This window comes from Equus caballus, chromosome 14 (assembly GCF_041296265.1).
Source record: "Equus caballus isolate H_3958 breed thoroughbred chromosome 14, TB-T2T, whole genome shotgun sequence".
NCBI classification, from domain to species: Eukaryota; Metazoa; Chordata; class Mammalia; order Perissodactyla; family Equidae; genus Equus; species Equus caballus.
In genome coordinates, this window is record NC_091697.1 from 17,236,986 (window position 1) to 17,256,128 (window position 19,143).

Genomic DNA, 19,143 nt, shown 5'->3' on the forward strand with positions numbered 1-19,143 from the left:
CTTCCAGAGTAGGGCTGTCCAGGGGAAATGTAGTGTGAGCCATGGATGTGATTTCTGACTTTCTGGTAAAAACATTTAAAATAAGAAGGAACAGGCAAAATTGATTTTAGTGATAAATTTTATTTAACCCAATAGAGCCAAAATATTATCATTTCAGCATGTAATCAACATAAAAATTTATTACTATTTTACATTCTCTTTTCCTACTAAGTCTTAGATATACAATGTAGATTTTACATATACAGCCCATCTCAGTTCAGACTAGCCACATGTCATGTGCTTAATAGCCATATGTGAATAGTGGCTGCTATATTGGAAAGCACAGGTCTAGATACTCTCTTCTGATTTGTAGATATCAGAGACAGGTGTTAGAAAAGGCAGTTGTGGGTGTGTAGACACAAGGCCAAACAAAAGGTGCCTGTAGTGTAACAAGGCTCATGGAGGAAAAGCCATCATCTAAATTAAAAATCACTTGGAGTAAGATTATTTAGGTGGCTTCTCAATGATCCTTCCCACACACACTACCTTTCACTGAGCAAAGCCTCACAACTTGGACGTGAATATTTCCCCTTTCTGTCTAAAGGGAAAATCCAGGCTTCCCCTGCCATAGGTAGCAGGCCAGTCAAAACCACAACCTTTAATCTGGAGACTGGAGTCTTCTGGAGGCATTGTGAGGACTGTCTGAAGCAACTTCTAGCGCTGTGCTGGTCAATAAGGAAGCCATTAGCCAATTCGGCTGTTTAAATCAAATGGAGAAACTCAGTGTCAAGACGGCAGCATAGGGAGACTCTGAACTCACCTCCTCCCACCTGACACAAAAAATTTACAAGTACTCTTGGAACAATTACCCCTAAGAGAGAATTGAAAACTGGATAAAAAGAACCCCCATGAGGGACAGTGCTGACTGAAGTGGAAGAGGCAGAAATTCCTTTCTGAAGAGGAAAAAAGCTGCCTTCACAAGCTGTGGTGCCTCATGGCTGGCCAGGAGCAAGCCTGAGGTACAAAGCCTTCCCTGGAGGAGTGGGGCATCTGAGTGGGGGAGCATTACTGCTATATAAGCATCCTTTGGACTCAGCACAACCAAGACAAGTGTCATAATACCTGGCTTTGCTGGCTATTAACAACAACTGGGAGTACCCCCAGAAAAGCTATCAGAAATAAGGAAAAACCCTGCTCTTAAAGGGTCCATGCACAAATCCACCCATTTCAGAAAGCAACCTAAAATCACCAGAAAGGTGCACAGTCCTTTGGTGAAGAGAGACTCACCTGGTAGGCTCTGGGTGCCTCTCGGTGAGAAGTGAGACCTCCCCAGGGATGGAGACATTGGCAGCAGCCATTATTGTAATCTAGTACAGGTGTGCTGACACAAATGCTGGAAGACACTGTTGGAGTTCTTCCCCTGGCCTGTTAGCCCAGGGCTGTGCCCCACTCATTACAGCACTGATTTTATCCAGTTCAGCAAGGGCAGTCCACCCTAGGGACCAGCCCAACTCAACAAGCCCTTGTGGGCCTGAATAGGCAGGGTGCCTGAACCTCTTCAGTGGGTAAGAGGGCCCACCTCTTCAGGTCAGGCTGTGCACGAGTAGTGGGTGGAGTGTGTGGGGGCCTCTGCAGTGGGGCGACTAGGTCTTCTTCAGTGGGTTGGGGAGTGTGCATGCGGCAGGACCGTGTTGGTGAGGTGTGTGAAACTGTGAGCAGTGGGGCTTGTCAGCTGCAGGAGACTTATGCTTCTCAAACAGCCACAGAGGGGATCAACTCCACCTTCCAAAGCCTGAAACAACTAGGCCAGCCTAGTCTCCCTGGGCACCTGCAGCAAGAACAACTCTGCCACAACAGAAAGACACATATAGCCCACACAGGGGACACTCTTGGAACATTTGGAACTGGTGATGAGAGTGAAGCACACTCTGGGCCTCATAAGGCATCTCTTACATAAGGCCACCTCTCCAAGGTTGGGAGATGTAGCTGATATACCTAATACATAGATATAAGTGCAGAGAAAGAGGCAAAATGAGGAGACAAAGGAATACATTCCAAGCAAGGGAACAGGACAAAACTTCAGAAAAAGAACTAAATGAAACAGAAATAATCTACCAGACAAAGAGTTCAAACAAAATATCATAAGGATGCTCACTGATCTTGGGAGAAGAATGGATGAACTCAGAGAGAATGTCAACAAAGAATTGGAAACCAATCAAAAATGAAAAATACAATATAGGAAATGAAAACTTCACTAGAGGCACTCAACAGCAGAGTAGATGATACAGAAGAACGGATCAGTGAGCTGGACAAAAGACTAGGGAAAATCACCCAAGCTGAACAGATAAAAGAAAAAAGAATTAAAAAGAAGGACAGTCTAAGGGACCTCTGGGACAATATCAAGCACACTAACATCTATATTATAGATGTCCCAGAAGGGGAAGAGAGAGACAAAGGGCTGGAGAACGTATTTGAAGAAATAATAGCTGAAAGCTTTCCTAACCTAAGGAAGGAAACACATCCAAGTACAGGAAGCACAGAGAGCACCAAACAAGATAAACCCAAAGAGGCCCAAAACAAGACAGATTATAATTAAAATGGCAAGGATTAAAGATATGGGGCCAGCCTGGTGGCATAGTGGTTAAGTTCATGTGCCCTGCTTTGGTGGCCTGGGGTTTGCCCTTATGGATCCTGGGCATGGACCTACACACCACTCATCAAGCCATGCTATGGCAACATCCCACATACAAAGTAGAGGAAGATTGGAACAGATGTTAGCTCAGGGCCAAACTTCCTCACCAAAAAAAAAGAAAAAAATTAAAGATAAAGAGAGAATCTGAAAAGCTACAATAGAAAGGCAACAAGTGAGGTACAAAGGAAACCGCATAAGGCTATCATCAGCTGTCTTCTCAGCAGAAGCTTTACAGGCTAGAAGAGAGTGGCACAATATATTTAAAGTGCTGAAAGGAAAAAACCTACAGCCAAGAATACTCTACCCAGCAAGGTTGTCATTCAGAATGGAAGGAGAGATAAAGAGTGTTCTAGACAAGCAAAACTGTAGATTATCACCAAGAAACCAACCTTACAAGACATGCTAAAGGGACTTATTTAAGTGGGAAAGAGAAGACCACGAATAGGAATTAAAAGATTACCAAAATAAAAAGCAATAAAATGACTGGTAAAGGCAAATATACCATAAATCTAGCAGATCAATCACCTATGAAGATCTGAAGGTAAAAAGACAAAAGAACTAAAATTATCTTTTTCCATGATAAGAGGGTAATAGATACACATGCACAAAAAAAGAGGTTAGATATGATATCAAAAACATAAAATGTGGGAGGAAGGAAGTAAAAGAATAGAGGTTTTATCAAAAGGTCAAACTAAAGAGACCATTAACTTAATATAGATTGCTATATATGTAGGTTATTATATATCAACCTCATGGTAACGGGAAACCAGAAACCTCTAATAAATGCAAATAATCAAGAGAAAGGAACCCCAACACAATACTAAAGAAAGCCCTAAAACCACAAGGGAAGAGAGCAAGAGAAGAAGAAAGGAAGAGAGAAGAACTACTAAACACTCAGAAAAAAAGTAACAAAATGGCAGTAAGTACATTCTTATCAATAGCTACTTTAAATGTCAATGGACTAAATGCTCCAATAAAAAGGCATAGAGTGGCCAGTTGGATAAAAAACAAGACCTATATATATGCTGCATACAAGAGAGACACTTCAGACCTAAAGACACTCACAAATTGCAAGTGAAGGGATGGAAAAGATACTCCATGCAAATGGCAGTGAAAAGAAAGCGGCGGTAGCAATACTTCTATCAGACAAAATAGACTTTAAAACAAAAACTGTAACAAAAGACAAAGAAGGGCACTACATAATGATAATGGGAACAATCCAACAAGAGGATATAACACTTGTAAATATCTATGCACCCAAGCTAGGAGCGACTAAAGTATAAAGCAATTATTAACAGAAATAAAAGGAGAAATAGTAACACAATAATAGTAGGGGACTTCAACACTCCACTTACACCAATAGATAGATCATCCTAAGAGAAGATCAATAAGGAAACACTGGCCTTAAACAACATATTAGATCAGATGGACTTAGAAGATATATACAGAACATTCCATCCAAAAACCACAGAATACAGATTCTTTTCAAATGGACATGGATTATTCTCCAGGATTGATCACATATTAAGCCACAAAACAAGGCTAAACAAATTTAAGCAGACTGAAATAATGCCATGCATCTTTTCTGACCACAATGGTATGAAACTAGAAATCAACTGCAAGAAGAAAGTCAAAATAGCCACAAATATGTAGAGATTAAACAAAATGCTACTGAACAATGATTGGGTCAATGAAGAAATCAAAGGAGAAATCAAAAAATACCCGGAGACAAATGAAGATGAAAATAAGACATGCCAAAATCTATGGGATACAGCAAAAGTGGTTCTAAGAAGGAAGTTTATAGTAGTAAAGGCCTACCTCAACAAACAACAAAAATCCCAAATAAACAATTTAACAGTGCACCTAAAGCAACTGGAAAAAGAAGAGCAAACAAAGCACAAAATCAGTAGAAGGGAGAAAATAATAAAAATCAGAGCAGAAATAAATGAAATAGAGACTACAAAAACAATAGAAAAAAATCAATGAAACGAAAAGCTGCTTTCTTGAAAAGATAAACAAAATTGACAAGCCTTTAGCTAGACTCACCAAGAAAAAAAGAAAGAAGGTACAAATAAATAAAATCAGAAATGAAAGAGGAGAAAGTACAACAGACACCTCAGAAATACAAAAGATTATAAGACAATACTACAAAAACCTATATTTCAACAAATGGGATAATCCAGAAGAAATAGATACTTCTTAGAATCATACAACCTTCCAAAACTGAATCAAGAAGAAATACACAATTTGAATAGACCAATCACCAGTAAGGGGATTGAAATAGCAATCGAAAGTCTCCCAAAATATAAAAGTCCAGGACCAGATGGCTACCCTGGTGAATTCTACTGAATATTCAAAGAAGACAATACCTATTCTTGTCAAACTCTTCCAAAAAATTGAAGAGGAGGGGAAGACTCCTAACTCATTCTATGAAGCCAACATTATCCTGATACCAAAACCAGACAAAGACAACACAAAAAAGAAAATTACATGGGGCCGGCCTAGTGGTGCAGCGGTTAAGTTTGCACATTCTGCTTTGGCGGCCCGGGATTCGCCAGTTCGGATCCCGGGTGTGGACTTGGCACCTCTTGGCAAGCCATGATGTGGTAGGCGTCCCACATATAAAGTAGAGGAAGATGGGCATGGATGTTAGCTCAGGGCCAGTCTTCCTCAGCAAAAAAGAAAAAAGAGGAGGACTGGCAGCAGATGTTAGCTCAGGGCTAATCTTCCTCAAAAACATTTTTTTTAATTAAAAAAAAGACTGCACTGTATTTAAAAAAAGAAAGAAAGAAAATTACAGACTAATATCACTGATGAACATTGATGCAAAAATCCTCAGCAAAATACTAGCAAATCGAACACAACAATACATTAAAAAGATCATACACCATGACCATGGGGAATTTATTCCAGGGATGCAGGGATGGTTCAACATGCACAAATCAATCAATGTGATACACCACATTAACAAAATGAAGAATAAAAATCACATGATCATCTCAATAGATGCAGAGAAAGCATTTGGCAAGATACAGCATCCATTTATGATAAAAAACTCTGAATAAAATGGGTATAGAAGGAAAATACCTCAACAGAATAAAGGCCATATATGACAAACCCACAGCAAATATCATTCTCAATGGAGAGAAACTGAAAGCTATCCCTCTAAGAACAGGAACCAGACAAGGATGCTTACCGTTACCACGCTTATTTAATATAGTATTGGAAGTCCTAGGCAGAGCAATCAGGCAAGAAAAAGAAATAAAAGTTTCCAGATTGGAAAGGAAGAAGTGAAACTGTCACCATTGCAGATGACATGATCTTATATATAGAAAACCTTAAAGAATCCACCAAAAAACTTTTAGAAATAACAAACGAATATCATAAGTTTGCTGGATACAAAATAGGCATACAAAAATCAGTTGTGTTTCTATACATGAACAACGAAGTAGCAGAAAGAGAAATTAAGAGTAGAATCCCATTTGGAATTGCAACAAAAAGAATAAAAAATTTAGGAATAAACATAACCAAAGAGGTGAAAGATCTGTACACTGAAAACTATAAAACATTATTGAAAGAAGTTGAAGACACAAAGAAATGGAAAGATATTCTATCCTCTTGGATTGGAAGAATTAGCATCATTCTTCCTAAAGCAATCTACAGATTCAATGAAATCCTTATCAAGGTTCCAACAACAATTTTCACAGAAATAGAACAAAGAATCCTAAAATTTATATGGAACAACAAAAGACCCCAAATAGCCAAAGGAATCCGGAGAAAAAAGAACAAAGCTGGAGGTATCACACTCCCTGATTTCAAAATATACTACAAAGCCATAGTAACCAAAACAGCATGGTACTGGCACAAAAACAGACACACAGATCAATGGAACAGAATCAAGATCCCAGAAATAAACCCACACATCTATGGACAGCTAATTTTCCACAAGGGAGCCAAGAACATACAATGGAGAAAGAGTCTTTTCAATAAATGGTGCTGGGAAAACTGGACAGCCACATGCAAAAGAATGAAAGTAGACCATTATCTTACACCATACACAAAATTAACTCAAAATGGAATAAAGACTTGAACGTAAGACCTGAAACCATGAAACTCTAGAAGAAAACATAGGCAGTACACTCTTCGACATCAGTCCTAGCAGCATATTTTCAAGTACCATGTCTGACCTGGAAAGGGAAACCATAGAAAAATTAAATGGGACTACGTCAAACTAAAAAGCTTCTGCACAGCAAAGGAAACCATCAACAAAATGAAGAGAGAACCTAACAACTAGAAGAAGATATTTGCAAACCATCTATCTGGTATGGCCAAAATATATAAAGAACTCATACATCTCAACAAGAAAACTAATAACCCAATTAAAAAATGGGCAAAAGATCCAAACAGAGATTTCTCCAAAGAAGATATATAGATGGCCAACAGGCATATGAAAAGATGCTCAACATCACTATCAGGGAAATGCAAATCAAAACTACAATGAGGTATCAGAATGACTACAATTAACAAGACAGGAAACAAGTGTTGGAGAGGATATGGAGAGAAGGGAACACTTGTACACTGCTGGTGGGAGTGCACATTGGTGTAGCCACTATGGAAAGCAGTATGGAGATTCCTCAAAAATTTAAGAATAGAACTACCATACGATCCAGCTATTCCACTGCTGGGAATTTATCCAAGAACATGAAAACATGAATGCATAAAGATACATGCACTCCTATGTTTATTGCAGCATTATTCACAATAGCCAAGACTTGGAAGCAACCTAGGTGCCCATTAAGGGACGAATAGATAAAGATGTGGTATATAGACCCAATGGAATACTACTCAGCCATATGAAATGATGATATCCGGCAATCTGTGACAACATAGATGGAATTTGAGGGTATTACGCTGAGTGAAATAAGTCAGAGGGAGAAAGTCAAATACTGTATGATCTCACCCATAAGCAGAAGATAAAAACAACAATCACAGAGACAGAATTTGGATTGGTGGTTACCAGAGCAGAACAGGGGAGGGAGGAGGGCGAAAGGGGTGCTCATGGATGTGTTTCTGTGGTGATGGATTTAAATTAGTCTTTAAGTGGTGAACATGATGTAATCTATGCAGAAATCAAAATATAATGATGTACACCTGAAATTTATATAATGTTATAAACCAGTTACCTCAATAAAAAATATTTAAAAAATAAAAAATAAAAAAAAAAATTAAGTGCGGTTTAAAAAGTCAGATCTTCAGGGGCCAGCCTGGTGGCACAGCGGTTAAGTGTGCATGTTCCGCTTTGGCAGCCTGGGGTCCACTGGTTCGGATCCCCAGTGCAGACATGGCACCGCTCATCAAGCCATGCTGTGGCAGGCATCCCACATATAAAAAAAGTAGAGGAAGATGGGCACGAATGTTAGCTCAGGGCCAGTCTTCCTCAGCAAAAAGAGGAGGATTGGCAGATGTTAGCTCAGGGCTGATCTTCCTAAAAAAAAAATAAATAAATAAAAAGTCAGATCTTCAGCAGCACTAGCCACTTTTCAGTGTGGTCAACAGCTACACGCACCAGGCTACCATTTGGGACAGCTCTGGGGGAAGCCACTCCTAATCCTGAACTTACGCATGTGCTTTTGCCTAAAACTAAGCAGGCTGAGAAGAGCCCGGGGCTCAGCTCCTCCCGAGTTCTGGCTGTCCTGGTCGGCTCTTGCATAGAACACAGCTCACACAAGCTAGACTGGCTCTGAGTTGCTGTGGAGTTCCCGCATGGAGCCCAAAACGATCAAGGCACCACGGCTACAAGGAAACTCTTATTCCCTCTATTTACCCACCACTTGCATCTTATAGATGAAAACTAGTCAAAGAGTTGATGCTGAACACCAGCTCAATCCATGTATAAGTAAAATTTATCCCAGTACTTTGTATAACTTGAAATGTTTAAAAAATCCATCCTATTAAAAGTTGTGCTTCCAAAGCATCTCACTTTTTTCTAAGAAGTGATAGTAAAATTTTGCAATATATCTAACTTTGCTAATAATCCAGAAAATAACACTTAAGAAAAACTTCTAATTTCGTTATGAAGATGTATGCTATGGTGAACAATAAAACTTAAAGCATAAAACTATATTAGGATAACAGTGAGGCATGTAGAATTAACATATTTTATATTAGGATAAAAATTCTGCGAGGGACATAAAACAAAAATGTAACTTTAAGGAAAAGAACTGAAGATGTAAAGTTTCTGACTGTTCAAAGTGTGAAAAGATGGTATCCAATTGTCAAGTACTTAGATTTGATGGGGTCCAGGGCAGGCCACCAAGAAAGCTGTTAATGTGGATATTAGATGAGGTTTGTTCTTTTGTCTTGCTCAGTCTTGAGAGCTTGGCTTTGTGACCTCTCTGGTCTCCGCCATGTGGAGGATGCATGTACCAGCATGCATCTTGGCGGCGTTGACTAGACTGGGGTTCTGGGACACACTCTCTTTGTCTGGCTGTGCCAAGCTCTCAGGGGGGTTTGTCATAAAGGGCCTAGTCCATAAGGGCCTTTGTCGTCTCAACTTTTGTTGCTTCATAGTGCCTGTACAACAAAGGTCTTTCCTTTCTTTACTGTGTTTTTTCCTTTTGTCTCTGTCTTTTGTGTTGTGTGTCATAAGGAGGAAATACCATAGGGTAGGATGCAGGCATAGGCCCTATAAGCCGGTTGTCTGGACTGGCCCTGCAGGCTGGTGAGTTTGCGGTCTCACCAGACCGGCGTCTAACTAGATAAACTTTGCTGTGGGTTAATATGCACATGAAGCGAAAGCTATTGCTAAAGGCATCTTGGAAGCCAAAAACATGGCAAATTTGGTGGGCATGAATCAAGCAGTTAAGAGCCACTAGGGTGCTCACCACCTCAAGAAGTCTCCCATGGAAGGGTAACTTGGTCACAGAACAGGGTAGATGACACAGGTCCCCCGCCAACTTCAAGAAAATGTCTGTGTAATGACGAGGCACTCTGTAAAGCACCCAAGATCCCCAACCCGGCGGCACCTCCCTCCGAGGTATTATTCTGGCTTCAAGAGACCCGAAGCTTAGCTAAAGCTGTCGTTGTGCATGTAAGGGGGAAAAAAAAAACCAGTTGAAGTCTTTCCTTCTGTCTTGTTCTGTGTCCTGAGAATTTGGCTTCTTGACCAGTGAGAATATTCTCCTTGGTCTCCACCATACGGAAGGTGCATTTACCAGGGTGCACCTTGGTGGCCAAATAGACTGGGGTTCTGAGCGCTCTCTCTCTCTCTGGCTGTGCCAAGCTCTCAGGGGAGTTTGTCATAAAGGGCGCAGTCCATAAGGGCCTTTGTCGTCTCAACTTTCATTTCTTGATAGTGCTGGAAAAACCCCATCCCAGTAGCTCCTGCCCGGTGTCACAGATTAGCGGGTCTGTGACTGGAGGTGTCCCACACTCTTGTGGGGGACCAGAGAGGCCATTTTCACTACACCATCCTTACCACCTGTGCAACGAAGGTCTTTCCTTTCTCTGACTAGCTCTGGGAGTGAACTTATGGATCATAGGGGCTACATCATCTGCGCCCTCCCCAGGGACACCTCTTGCGTCCATGGTAAAGATTTGTTCTAAGCCTGGAAAGTTACCTCCAGGTCTTTCCTTAAAAAGGCTTATTGGGTTGAGTCACTATTGGAGTAAATATACAAATGGAGATCCTACTCGTCAATGGCCAGACGAGAGACTGTTTGAATTGGAAAAACCACGTTTGAAAAATATTTTAGAGAGCTCTCATAACAAGCAGCTGCCTTATTGGTATTTATGGGAAGATCAAATTGAAAAGGAAACACAAAAAAATATAACGGCTAGCCTTAAGGAATCTCTTAATAAATTAAAAGAACAGAAGTCAGACTTAGAGCAAAGATTAAAAAGCAAATTCATTGAAAATTCCCCTTCTCCTCCCTCCTATGCTCCCGTATGTCCCCAATTGCCTGTCCCCAGATTCCCAAGATCTGTTGGATCTCTGGGCCCCGGGCTCAAACCCTCCCCCTAAGGACTTAGCTCCTCAGCCATTTCCCTTAGATCCTAGAATGCCCACTTCTCCAAAGGGCAGTCAGCTGCCTGTTTTAACTTCTCTCTTGAGAAGACTTACAGGGGTCACTCAAGCCTGACCTCCAAGTGAGAGGCACACAGGTCACTTGTGTAAATGCTGAAAGCCAGGAAGTGAATTTGGTAGACGCGGCCAGAGAAAGCAGAAAGGTTCACTTTGCTGTCCCTTACAACTCCTCCTACTTTCCAGGGCTCTGCAATCAGGCTCTGCCTGCTTCAGCTTCAGGGGTTCCTATGCAGTGTCCATTGCGGATGTCTCCTGGACTCCTGCTGCAGAGAATTCATGTCACCTGGACAGCAGCCGATTTACTGAAGTACAAACCTCTCCTGCCTCCGTTGTCAGAAGATCTTACTAAGTTTAGGGAGGAATTAGAAAGATTAGTGGCCATTCATAACCCCACTCACAGAGGTCTTGACTGGCTACTAAGGGGCGTTCTTCCAGCCCATGATTACACTGTGTTATCAGACAGGCCAGATGAGCCCCTGGAGAAAACCCCCCTCACAGGGAAAATAGAGGGCCAGACCCTCTCCAGGCCCTCCTACAAATGACCAGGAAATGGCACAACTGGAGGCTGATATTCAAGGCTTAATAGGAGCAATTTTAGAGGTGTTTCCTTGCAAAGTTAATTGGTCAAAAATTGAATTATGTACTCAGAATGAAGGGGAACCTCCAAAAGCCTTTGTTGAACGTTTTATACAAACTTTTCAAAGGCACACTGTGTTAAACCCGGAAGCCACACAACACAGCAATCTCCTATTTTCTGCTTTACTTGGAAACATCCTTCCTGATATAAAAAAAACAAATTCAAAATAGTGTGGTTGGTTGGTCGGGGCAACCATTAAGCGTACTGATGGAGGCTGCTACACAATTCTCTGAAAATAGTCAGCAGGAAAGCAAAAGAAAAAGAGGACTCAAGACAACTTTTCTCACTTTACAAGTTGAATCTTTTGAGAAACAAAAAGGCAACTCTTAGAGTAAACTAAAGCTCGCTCAGAGGCCTCCCTATTGGCCCCAAGACAATTGCAGGTATTGCAAGAAACCAGGGCATTGCGAAAGAGAATGACCTGCTCTTAAGAGAAGGGAAAGTTTGAAAAATACCTCGCTTAGCCCCAGAAGCCTCGTTTTTCTCCTCCTGAGGGGCATTTCTCCCTAAAATGATAGGGTCAGCCGATCCTCAGTTGCACCCCTGAGCCACCGTTAACCTTAAAATAGGGGATCGGGAACTGGATTTTTTTAGTTGATACTGGTGCGATTTTCCCTACTCTCCGTTTAAAGGAATTTGTCTCTGCCTGTCACCTCTGAGTCTATTCCAGCTGAGGGAGTCTCTGGGCAGCCTATTTCACTGCCCATATCTCAGCCCACTCCCGTATCTTTAGGCCCCCTTAACACTCATCATGCCTTTCTGGTCTCTGACTGTTCACCAGCAAACCTCTGTGGCAGAGATTTGTTATGTAAATTTAATGCCACTATAAATTCTAATGAAAAAGGTGTTTTTATCTTCTTGCCCTCTGACCAAACCCCAAGTCTCCTACTTTCCTTGCTAGAAACTCTTCCCGATTTAAATTCTTCTGAAGAGGATGAGTCTTTAAAAGATGTCCCAATTAGTCTCTGGCCTCCACATGCAAATGAGGTAGGATTGTTGCTTAATGCAGAACGTGTGCGCATTACTTGGAAGAAGAAGAAACCATTTCCATCAGCAGCCCCATACCCGTTCTCCAGAAATGCAGAGTGAGGAATTGAACCCATGATAGACACCCTTTTGCAACAAGGTGTACTAGTTTTTACTTCCTCGCCCTGTAACACTCCAATCTTGCCAGTAAAAAAAGAAGGCATATTTGACTCAGATGGAAACCAAATCTATAGATTTGTACAAAACCTCAGAGCCATAAACTCTTTTGTAATCCCTCGGCATCCTGTGGTCCCCAATCCAGCCGTCATCCTCACCTCAGTTCCTGCTGACACTGCCTGGTTTACAGGCATTGATCTCTGCTCTGCTCTCTTCTCAATCCCATTGCACCCTGACTCACACTTTCTTTTTGCATTTACGTTTAAAGGGAGACAATTAACATGGACTCAGGGATACTGTGAGGCCCCTCAGTATTTCCCCAGGTCCTTAAAGCTGACTTGGATTCTGCAGTCCTTACTCAAGGCTCCACTCTTGTTCAGTATGTGGATGACCTTCTACTCTGTAATCAAACTGAGCAGGGAGCCCTCACAGACCCCTCACTCTCCTGAAGGCACAAGCTGAACGAGGAGGCCATAAAGCCTCCAGATCTAAACTTCAGTGGGTGCAAATGACTGCTACCTGCTTAGAGCATGAGATATCTCAAGGCATTCAAAAGCCAACCCCCAAACGCCTTGAGTCAGTTTCGTCCATTCTTCTCCCCAAAATGAAAAAACAATTACACAAATTTCTAGGGGCAGCTGGTTACTGCCGCCAATGGATTCCTAATTTTGCAGCCCTTGCTAAACCGCTGTATGCTCTTCTCCCGGATATCACTCCAGAGCCTATCTCCTGGCCTTCAGAAGCATTCACCTCCTTCGAAGCCTTAAAATAAGCTTTGTCCACGCCTGTGGCTCTCGGCTTACCTAACTTTGACAAACTTTTTCATCTCTACTGTCATGAAAATAATAGAATTGCTGCAGGCATCCTAGGACAACCTTTTGCCTCTCAAATACATCCTATAGCATATTTCCCATGCCAGCTAGACGCTGTGGCACCAGGTATGCCCCCGTGCTTACGTGCAGTGGCCGCAGCTGCCACCTTGATTGGCAAACCCAGTACTTTAACATTAGGCTCTCTCATTCATCTCTATGTTCCCCATGCTGTGTCGGCTATTTTGCAAGTACATAAGACCCAACGCCTCTCTACACGGCAACAGACCACCTATGAGCAGGCTCTGTTAACCAACTCTTCTATCATCTCACATCATTCTAACACTTTAAATCCAGCTATTCTACTGCCCCTCCCTGATGATGGAGAGCCCCACTCCATCCCACATGATTGCCTAGCAACTATACAAATGGACTCAAAGCCATGAGAGGATCTCTTGGACATCCCTTTAGACAATCCAGACTTCTCTTTTGTGATGGCTCCTCTAAGTGGAATTTCCGGGGAAACATAATAACTGGTTATGCCATAGTTTCCCCACACGAAATGCATGAAGCTTATTCTTTGCCCACTGTAAAATCAGTCTAAGCTGCTGAACTCACAGCTCTTACTAGAGCTTGCACATTAGCAAAAGCAAAAACTGTCACTATTTACACAGACTGCAGATCTGCTTTCGGAGTTTGCCATGCTGTTGGCAGAGTTTGGAAATCCCGTAGATTCTTAACTTCTACAGGAAATCTTATTGCTAATGGATGCTTAATAGCAGCCTTATCACACCTCCCTTCTAAAACTGCCATTGTTCACTGTTCAGCCCATATTAAGGAGACTGACATCGTATCTTTAGGAAATGACAGTGCTGACAGAGCTGCTGAACATGCAGCTCACTACAGACCCCCTTATCCTTTTTATACCCAACTTTTAAGCCTGCCTTTATCCCTGACTGATATTATTAACTATCAGGCAAATGCCCCACAATCTGACAAAGACAAGTGGATACAAAAGGGTGCCAAACAATTCAGATGGATTGTATATTGGGCCAAATGGATGTCGTGTAGTTCCTCGTCTTTTGACTTTTTTTTAAATTTTATTATTTATTTATTTTTTTTTGAGGAAGATTAGCCCTGAGCTAACACCTGCTGCCAGTCCACCTCTTTTTGCTGAGGAAGACTGGCCCTTAGCTAACATCCGTGTCCATCTTCCTCTACTTTATATGTGGGACGCCTACCACAGCATGGCTTGCCAAGTGGTGCCATGTCCACACCCAGGATCCGAACCGGTGAACCCTGAGTCACAGAAACGGAACATGCACACTTAACTGCTGCGTCACCAGGCCAGCCCCGTCTTTTGACTTTTTGGCTGGCACTTATTTCCCACCAAATGTGACATATGTGCAAATGGGGGGAAGTTAAGGAGCTAAAAGACAATTGGTTTTGCCCTGGCATCCATAAATTTTTTTTTATTTTTGAGGAAATTTAGTCCTGAGCCAACTACTGCCAAGCCTCCTTTTTTTTTTTTTCCTGAGGAAGACTGGCCCTGAGCTAACATGTGCCCATCTTCCTCTACTTTATATGTGGGACGCCTACCACAGCATGGCTTTTACCAAGTGGTGCCATGTCCACACCCGGGATCTGAACGGGCGAACCCCAGGCCACCGAGAAGCAGAACATGAGAACTTAACCACTGCACCACCGGGCCGGCCCCCCATAAAATTTCTGACCAAATTATTTCCCAGTGCACTACTTGGAAATCTTACCAAGTTTTTGGGCAGGATCAGCATACCCCAGGAAGTCCTCCTGGGCTCACACTGCCCTTTGCAGCACTCCAAATGGACTTTATAGACTTGCCCCCAGCTTTAGGCTACTCTCACTCTTTGGTTATTGTCTGCATGTTTAGTGGATGGATTGAATGCTATCCAACTAGACATGCAGATGCCACAAGAGCAGTAAAGAAATTAATAACTGAAGTTATTCCCCATTTGGGCATTCCTTTAATGGACTGAATCAGACCAAAGAACTCATTTTACAGCAGAGATAAACCACTTGCTTGCAAGAACTCTGGGGTGCTCATCAAAATTTCATACCCCTTATCACCCCCAGTCTTCAGGGCAAGTGGAACACAAAAATCTAGACATAAAAAGGACTTTAGGAAAGGTCTGTCAAGAAACTGGACTTAAATGGCGAGAAGCTCTGAGCTTGGCCCTGATAAAGATTCGAAATACTCCAAATAGGAGACATGGATTGACTCCTTTTGAAATAGTTTTTGGACGCCCGATGCCTATTGGCATCTCTAAACCTTTGATTCCTGGGTTAAGTGAATATTATGGGAATTTAAGTGAACACTTCTATGCTATGACTAGCTATATACAGAAACTAACTAGCATACTTGAAGCATATCGTCAACAGCGAAAGGAGGCGTGGCCCTCATCTTCTGACAAGACTTGCCATCCCTTTTGACCAGACTGAGTGTACATCAAGGTCTTTAGAAGAAAAAATGCAATGTCACCTCACTGGGAAGGACGTTATGAAGTCCTACTGAACACCTACCCGCTATCAAAATAAAGGAAAAATCTCCCTGGATCCATGCCAGCCATGCCAAAATAGACCCAGGACATCACTCTCAAGACAACTGGGAGACAGTCCCCACAGGCGACCTGAAACTAAGGATTTCCAGGGCCAATTCCCAGGCCCCAGAAGCAGCCAAAGTCATGAAGTAGACAGCTTTTCCCAAGATCACGGATCAAGAAACTTTGATTTTACCTATTTCCTCCCCTTTGCATTTAAAGCCTCCCTACACACACACACACACACACACACACACACAACTATTAGCAAATATATATTTTCCTTTAATCATTTATTAAAAAGCTGACTGGAAAGTGCTGGTCTCTATCTATTCCACTTCCCTCTAAGTCTCCACTCTGGGCTCTTTTCCAACCTGTGTCTTGCTTTTACCAACCCTCTCTTTTTCAACAAGTCGAGCACAGACCAAACACCCTCCTTATGCCAGTTTACCAAGCCTTGGCCACCCTAACTCATCAGTCTGATTGCCGGTTATGTCAACAGCTAGACAGCGCAAAAGAACCAGAACTGGTCTTTGTTCCTGCTGAAGTGAACACCTGGTGGACTAAGTATGGAAGATGGATGAACAGCAGGGCATGGTGTCCACAACAAGGAGAACTTCACTCTGCCCCTTCCCCTGGTGAGTCATTCGGGCCCCAGAAAGACTCTAAGGAAACTCCAGGACTCTCCCTTGCCTGGGTGAGGACAATAGGTGAAAGTTTTTCCCTCTGAGTTGAAAGTAGACATGACACTGGACCCTTCCTGGGTGACATACCAGGACAACATGGTAATCAAACTCTGTGGTTCTATTCCACAGGTAGCATCTTCAAACCTCTAAAGGGAGTTATAAGTGACTCTAACGCTACTCCCTTTGGCACAAACATCTGCCAAATTACTAAATGCTCTGGATGGCTTACAAGCCACCCGTGTACAACTTGGGGTATTTCAGCTGCTCGCGTGGTTAAGCTGCCCAATACCACAAACCATATATGGTGGATAAAAAATCTGGACTCACTTGGTCAGGTGACAAGACCAGGCATTACAGCTGCCAAAATCAGACTGCAGGCCTCCTGTACCAGCTATTCCGCAATCTGTTCTGTTCTCACAGATTGACAGGAGAGCATGGAAAATGGAGATGTTTAGGCACTAACAGTACCAGTGGCAAAGGTCATAGAATACTCCAGACGGGGGGAACTACAGATTCAGTTCTAACCTTGTCTACAAAACACACTGGTCTTTTTACTTTATGTGGCAATAAAGTATATAAAGGAATCCCACCTAATTGGTCAGGACACTGTGGACTCGGATACCTGGCCCCTTCTGTCACTAAATACTCCACACTAAATGCAAGCCAAATTGCAAACCCGGGTTCCTTTGTTCATAAGATTGTGCCACATAAACGTGCCAGTTGGGAAGTCGTGAAGAATCCGCTTGTGTATCATAACTCCAAGTTCTCTTTGGCATTGAGAGTTTTATTCCCCAGCTTTGAGGACAAGTTGGAAAAGGTGATCTTAAATCTCCCCATGGTAATGGAACAAGAGTTCACCACCACCATGCAGACTTTGAAAATACTCCAGTCAGAGATTAACAGCCTAGCCTCTGTGGTGCTCCAAAACTGACGTGCTCTGGCTACACTGACTGCCCAGCAAGGAGGAGCATGTGCAATCATCGGTGAAAAAATGTTGCTTTTATGCGAATCAAACTGGGCAAGTAGTATTTAACTTACATCTATTAAAAGAGAAGCTTGACATTTTCCGTCAGATAAATAAAGCTCACACATTTTATAGGACTGACTTATTGCCAGGATTGGGGAACTGGTTTAATGGAGTGTGGGGAAATGTGCTATAGTTTGTCCTTTTCTGCTTGTTTATCCTCATTCTAATCTATGCTCTTCTCTCTCTTTGCAGATTTCTTACCACTCAGCTACCAACTCCACTTTTCTCTCCATAGCCACCAGCTCAGCTCTTTATACGTGCAACTTCCAGGGAAGTTTCAGAGCAGGGAACTGATGGGGTTCAGGGCAGGCCACCCCAAGATGCGCCACTGTGGCATGCGGATTATTTCGAGCTGAAGACAATAAAGGCTCAGACTCAGCAAGAACATTCAACCTTTCCCCCCAACTGCCTAAAAGAAATTTAAAATAAAGGCTTGTCTCTAGGGCAGGCCATCATCATAGATAATTCTGGATTTCTGTAAACTAGGAGTATCCTTGCTAAGCCCTCTCTTATCAAAGTTCTATTTACCAAACATTTGCTTTTCCATTTCCACGTCGGTTGTCTTCCTCCCCTTTGAAGCCCCAAATCACTACCTAAAACGTCCTCCTTGTCTGCAGCCTCGGCCAGTTGGCTGAGTAACTCTGTGTTCCCTGAATTTCTCCCATGTATACATGCTATTAAACTTTGATTTTCTCCTGCTAACCTGCCTTTTTAATTACTTGACCAGCCATAAGAACCTTAAGGAAAAGGTGTGTGTGTGTGGGGGGGAATTCTCCCACTTCCCCAACAGATTCCATTGGATAAGTTTGAAAGAATGATTAGCAGTTTTGATTTTTCAATTTTCAGTGCAATATTCACCATGTGCCAAAAACTATGTCCTTTGCAATAATTTAAACTTAAGATGGAAAGGGCTTAGGAGCTACTGTTAAAGAAGCCTAGCTTTCCAAAGCCACTGCAGGCGGCGGGCGGCAGCCCCACCGCCACAGCGCCGGTCCGGTCTGGGGATTCCTGCGTCCCCGTCTCCACCCACCCGCGTCCCGAGTCCTCCCTCCCGCCCCACCGCGTCCCCGCCTCGCCTCCCCCAGCGTCCCCGCCTCGCCTCCCCCAGCGTCCCCGGGGTACCAGTCTCCCCACCCCGTGTCCTCCCTCCTGCATCCCCGCCCCACCCCCGCGTGTCCCAGCCTAACACCCCGCATCCTCCCTCCCGCATGCCCGCCCCCCTCCCGCGTCCTCCCTCCTGCATCCCCGCCCCCCCCGCGTCCCCGCCTAACACCCCGCGTCCTCCCTCCCGCATGCCCGCCCCCCTCCCGCGTCCCCGCCTAACACCCCGCGTCCTCCCTCCTGCATCCCCGCCCCCACCCCGCGTCCCCGCCTAACACCCCGCGTCCTCCCTCCTGCATCCCCGCCCCCACCCCGCGTCCCCGCCTAACACCCCGCGTCCTCCCTCCTGCATCCCCGCCTCCCACCCACGCGTGGCCCCGGGCGCCCACGGGCTCTCTGTAGAACGA

The 19,143-nt window shown here is 43.3% G+C and overlaps 1 long non-coding RNA gene across 1 annotated transcript; it reads right to left on the minus strand.

The window, feature by feature from the left end:
- Window positions 1-100: 100 nt before the first annotated feature.
- Window positions 101-18,651, minus strand: LOC138917427 (uncharacterized). Its single transcript, XR_011425402.1, has 2 exons — window positions 1,267-18,651; window positions 101-736 (listed from the first exon to the last, which is right to left on the minus strand). It is a non-coding gene; the product is annotated as an uncharacterized lncRNA (long non-coding RNA).
- Between the last annotated feature and the right edge of the window lie 492 nt (window positions 18,652-19,143).